Source organism: Bos indicus x Bos taurus, chromosome 13 (genome assembly GCF_003369695.1).
Source record: "Bos indicus x Bos taurus breed Angus x Brahman F1 hybrid chromosome 13, Bos_hybrid_MaternalHap_v2.0, whole genome shotgun sequence".
In the NCBI taxonomy this organism is placed as follows: Eukaryota; Metazoa; Chordata; class Mammalia; order Artiodactyla; family Bovidae; genus Bos; species Bos indicus x Bos taurus.
Genome location: NC_040088.1, coordinates 53,403,114 through 53,409,226, shown reverse-complemented (window position 1 = coordinate 53,409,226; position 6,113 = coordinate 53,403,114). Strand labels below are relative to the sequence as shown.

The 6,113-nt window shown below is 44.7% G+C and overlaps 1 pseudogene; it reads right to left on the bottom strand.

Annotated features, from left to right (window-relative positions):
• Positions 1–2,563: 2,563 nt before the first annotated feature.
• On the bottom strand, positions 2,564–2,955 carry LOC113903781 (annotated as a pseudogene).
• Positions 2,956–6,113: the final 3,158 nt, after the last annotated feature.

The following is a 6,113-nucleotide window of genomic DNA, read 5'->3' as shown; positions in this document are numbered from 1 at the left end:
AAGTCAGTCAGTAATAACTTTATTCCCCTAGCAATGACTGAATTAAAAAATAAATATCTCAGGGGCCCCCTTTTGTTGCCAGACAATGGTTTAGGAGCCAAAACTCCATTAGTGAAAGACCAAGTCTCTCCTATCATGGAATTTATGAATAAATTGAGTAAAGAAGATGTGGCATATATATACAATGGAATAAAAGAATGAAATAGTGCCATTTGCAGCAACAACGATGAACCTAGAGGTTGTCATACTAAGCAAAGTAAGCCAGAAAGAGAGACAAATACCATACATTGTCACTTGTACGTGGAACCTAAAATATGACACAAATGAACTTATCTATGAAACAGAAACAGACTCACAGACAGAGAGAACAGACCTGTGGTTGCCAAGGGGAAGGGAGCTGGGAGAGGGATGGAGTGGGAGGTTGAGGCTAGCAGATATAAGCTATTATGTACGGGGTGGATGAACAACAAGGTCCTGCTGCGTAGCACAGGGAAGTATATTCAATATTCTGTGATAAGCCATAATGGAAAAGAATAGGAAAAAGAATGTGTATATATATGTATAAGAATGTATATATATGTATATGTATGAGTCATTTTTCTGTAGAGTAGAAATTAACATTGTAAATATAATATTCCAGTACTAGAGATAGATAGGAGAAGGCAATGGCACCCCACTCCAGTACCCTTGCCTGGAAAATCCCATGGACAGAGGAGCCTGGTGGGCTGCAGTCCATGGGGTCGCTAAGAGTCGGACATGACTGAGCAACTTCACTTTCACTTTTCACTTTCATGCATTGGAGAAGGAAATAGCAACCCATTCCAGTGATCTTGCCTGGAGAATCCCAGGGATGGCGGAGCCTGGTGGGCTGCCGTCTATGGGGTCACACAGAGTCGGACACGACTGAAGTGACTTGGCAGCAGCAGCAGCAGAGATAGATAATTGGAGAAGGCAATGGCACCCCACTCCAGTACTCTTGCCTGGAAAAGCCCATGGACGGAGGAGCCTGGTAGGCTGCAGTCCATGGGGTCGCCAAGCTTCGGACATGACTGAGCGACTTAACTTTCACTTTTCACTTTCATGCATTGGAGAAGGAAATGACAACCCACTCCAGTGTTCTTGCCTGGAGAATCCCACGGATGGGGGAGCCTGATGGGCTTCTGTCTATGGGGTCACACAGAGTTGGAAACGACTGAAGTGACTTAGCAGCAGCAGAGATAGATAATAACCAGGTATCTCATTAAACAAATAAATAGACCATGTAAGTTCAACTGGTAATAGGTGCTGGGAAGTAAAATAAACCAGGGACTAAAGAGTAATGTGTTTGTGCTTAATTGATAAGGAATCAGGGAAGGCTTCTGGGAGGAGCTGGTATTTCAACAGAGCACTTCGAATGAGGAGTGAACAAGTCATGTGTGTGATTTATTACTAAAACTAGAGAGGTCTTTTCTTTCCCTCCAGATCAGGAGGGAGGTTGTCCCCAGAAGTGGGACCACAGCCCCACTTCTGGAATCACAAAGAGACCAGGGAATTAGAGATCTTCTGTAGCCATGAGGATGGAGGGGACTAATGTCAGAGTTGTGGCTGGGCTACTGGATCTGAGAAGGGGTAAAGGGGTGGCAATACCCCCAGTTCCTGTGAAGCTGTGACCCAGATTTCAAGCTGGGTGACAGGGGGTGGAGGAAAAGGTCTGGTTGGCTCTGGAGGGATAGGACATGAATTCCAGCACTGTCACTCATCAACTGGCTGACCTGGGCAAGGTATTTGACATCTCTGTGCATCCGTTTATTTATCTGGACAATGGGGTTTGAATGGTCCTTCTGTCATAGGGTTATGGCTTAGATTAACTGAGCTAATATGTATGTAGCATCCTTAGGATAGTGCCTGGCACATAATAAATTCTATACATATGCGGCTTTTTTAAAAATTGGAGTATAATTGCTTTACAATGTTGTGTTAGTTTGTGCTGTACAACGAAGTGGGTTGGCTCTATGTACATATATATCCACTCCCTCTTAAGCCTCCCTCCCCCCATTCCACCTCTCTAGGTCATCACAGAGCATTTAGCTGAGCTCCCTGTGCTATACAGCTGCTTCCCACTAGTTATCTGTTTTATACAGGGTAGTGTATATATGTCAAACCTAATCTCACGATTCATCCCACCTCTCTTTCCCCCAGTCCCCCTCCCTCTCCATATACACATGTCTGTTCTCTACATTTGTATCTCTATTCCTGCTCTGGGAATAAGTTCACCTGTACCATTTTTCTATGTTCCACATATAAGCGATAATTTATGATATTTGTTTTTCTCTTTCTTACTTCACTCTGTATGACAGTCTCTTGTTCCATCCAAGTCTCTACTGATGACCCAATTTCCTTCCTTTTTACGCGGCCCCATGGGATGTAGCCCACCAGGCTCCTCTATCCATGGAATTTTCCAGGCAAGAATACTGGAGTAGGTAGTCCTTCCCTTCATTAGGGGATCTTCTCGACCCAGGGACTGAACCCAGATCTCCTGGATTGCAGATGGGTTCTTCACCATCTGAGCCACCAGGGAAGCCCCCCAAATATGGAATGATTCATGAATTTGCATGTCATCCTTGCTCAAGGGCCATGCTAGTCTTCGCTGCTGCTGCTGCTAAGTCGCTTCAGTTGTGTCCGACTCTGTGTGACCCCATAGACAGCAGCCCGCCAGGCTCCTCCGTCCCTGGGATTCTCCAGACAAGAACACTGGAGTGGGTTGCCATTTCCTTCTCCAATGCATGAAAGTGAAAAGTGAAAGTGAAGTTACTCAGTTGTGTCCGACTCTTCGCCACCCCATGGGCTGCAGCCTACCAGGCTCCTCTGCCCATGGGATTTTCCAGGCAAGAGTACTGGAGTGGGTTGCCATTGCCTTCTCCGCTAGTCTTCTCTATAATGTTCCAATTTTAGTATATGTGCTGCCAAAGCGAGCACTTTTAATGGCTGAGTAGTATTCCGCTGTATATATGTGCCACATCTTCTCTATGTGTTCCTCTGTTGTTGGCCTGTGGCTGTTATTAACACATCACCCTCCTCAGGGGACCCAAAGCTCTCCCCGCTTTTCCTGCACCCCCATTCAAGAGGCTGATTAAACATGGCTGACAATAAGTCATTGTTTTACCCTGTTGAAGCCAGTGTCTTCAGGATGTACGTGGCCCCTGCAGCTTTCCTTACTGAATCCAAACATGAAAAGGGTGAATGTTTTCACCTCCCAAACAGCCCAGTGAAAGGCACAGGGAAGATGCTGTGGCTTCTGGGAGCTTTTGCTGACTCCTGGAGAGGATTGCTTCCATAGCAATGAATACAACTTTCTGGCCTCTTTCTACATAGACCTGAGAGGGGGGAAATTACACATTGAATCTTCCTTCAGAAACCTAGGGACATCTTCGCTGTTGTTGTTCAGTCGCTCAGTTGTGTCCGACTCTTTGCAACCCCATGGACAGCAGCACCTTAAGCACTATGTCTTTTAAGTCCCTTTGCAGAGAATTCTACTCTGTAGCTTGAAGGAATATGCAACAGAAATAGAGAACATGGTGATCATTTAAAAAAATGCCCTTCTGATTATGCCACTCCTCTGCCTGAGACATTTAATTTTATTTGCTTATTAAAAATTTTTTTTTAATTTGTTTATTGAGTTATGCTGAATCTTAGTTGCAGCACATAGGATTCTGGCTCTTCATTGCTGCACACAGGGTTTATAAATGGCATGCAAACTCTTAGTTGTGGCATGTGGGATCTAGTTCCCTGCCCAAGGGTTGCACCCAGGTCCCTGCATTGGGAGTGTGGAGTCTTAGCCACTGGACCACCAGGGAAGTCCCACGTCAAAGACACTTTAATATTAAAACTGGCCTGTTGCTTCCTGGACAAAGTGCAAGCTCCGGCTTGAGAACATTCATGCTCAGCCCCTACTTGCCTTTCCAGCTTCGTTGATCCACTCCCCGCAGGCCTCCCCATGGAACATCTTCCAGTTTTTGCAGCCAGTCAAGCTCTTTCTGGTCTCCACTTTTTTCTTTTTTTTTTTTTTCTGGCCATGCCTCACAGCATGTAGGATCTTAGTTCCCCGGTCTGGGATTAAACTCACGTCCCTTGCAGTGGAAATGTGGAGTCTTAGCCACAGGACCCCAGGGAAGCCTCTGGCCTTCACGTCTGCTGTGTGCTGCTCCTCAGCCTGAAGCATGGCTCCCTACTCCCTAGCCTCTGCTGTCCTTTACCTGACCAACCTAATTCATCCTGAAAGTCTCTGCTTACCATTCTTTCTTCAGGGCAGCCCTCTCGGGTCTTCCAAGTCTGGTTAGGGGCCCTCTTAGGGGCTGACTTGGCAATTGTCACTTTCCTCATCACTGACAGTATTAAATTGTGACTCAGAGAGGTCTGAGAACCTCCTCAAATGTTCCCCATCCAGCTGGACCTTCAGTGTCAGAGTAGGGATTGATGAGTTTATAGATTGAAGGCATGTTCTTTGCTTTCAGGGGTTTACAGTTTGTTTGATGGGAAGGCTGAAGATTACACTGAACACACATTTCAGTGAGTTTCTCCAGTGAGTGGGTTTCTGGGAAGATTTTGCCCAAAGTCAGATCACAGAAGACTGAGAGCATTGAGAGATGAGGCTGGGGAAGCAAGCAGGGGGCCAATCACAATGCCTTTGTAAGTGAGATGAAAGAGTGTGGAGTCATCGGAGCACAGTAGGTGACAAAGAAGAGTGTTAAGCGAGGGAGATTGGCTTTCCTCAAAGCTGACCACGACAAAACAATTACACACGTCTTATCTGCACAGTCCAGCCCTGATTAGCTTCTTTTCCTCCAGGGAATTGGAAAGCCTCACTTTTGAGACTCACGCCGATGTGTCAAAGTCCAATGCTGCCCCTCATCAGCTGTGCAACCTGATACAAGTGAGTTCAGTCCTCCAAACAGCAATATCATTATAGAAACCACAGCAGCAATACCAGGACCTACTTATCTGGATTTTGAGAATTAAAGGAGATAATAAAGCAAAGGGACTGGAACAGAATACAGAAGTAAATCATAACAACGGTGGACAGTAACAGTGACAGTAGAAATAATAATAGGAATCCTACACATGAAAAGATGCTCAAGATTGCTAATTATTAGAAAAGTGCAAATCAAAACTACAAATGAGGTACCACCTCACACCAATCAGAAGGCCATCACCAAAAGGTCTAAAATAATAAATGCTGGAGAGGGTGTGGAGAAAAGGGAACCCTCCTGTACTGTTAGTGGGAATATAATTGATACAGCCACTATGGAAAACTATGGAGCTTCTTTACAAAAGTGAAAATAGAGTTACCATATGACTCTGCAATCCCACTCCTGGCATATATCCAGAGAAACTCTGATTTGAAAAGATACCTGAACCCCAATGTTCATAGTGGCACTGTTTACAATAGCCAAGAGATGGAAGCAACCTGGATGTCCATCAACCAATGAATGGATAATGAAGATATGGTATAAGGCTTCTGTGGTGATCTGGTGATTGAGAATCTGCCTGCCAATGCAGGGGACATGGGTTCTATTCCTGCTCTGGGAAGGTCAAACATGCCATGGAGCAACTAAGCCCCTGGACCATAACTACTGAGCCCATGTGCCACAGCTACTGAAACCTGAGCACCTAGAACCCATGCTCTGCAGCTAGAGAGTGGCCCCCACTCTCCACAACTAGAGAAAGCCCACACATGGCAGCAAAGACCCAGCACAGCCAAAAATAAATACAATTTTAAAAAAGGAAGATGTGGGACGTATATACAATGGAATACTACTCAACCATTAAAAAGAAGGAAATAATGTCATTTGCAGCAACACGGATGGACACAGAGATTGTCATACTGAGTGAAGCAAGTCAGAGAAAGACAAATATATAATATTACTTATATGTGGAATCTAAAAAATGATACAAATGAACTTATCTATAAAACAGAAATAGATTCACAGACATAGGAAAAATGCTTATGGTTACCAAAGGGGAAACGATTAGGGAGGGATAAATTAGGAGCTTGGGATTAATAGATACGCACAACTACATATAAAATAGATAATCAACAAGGACTTACTGTATAGCAAGGGGTACTATATTCAATA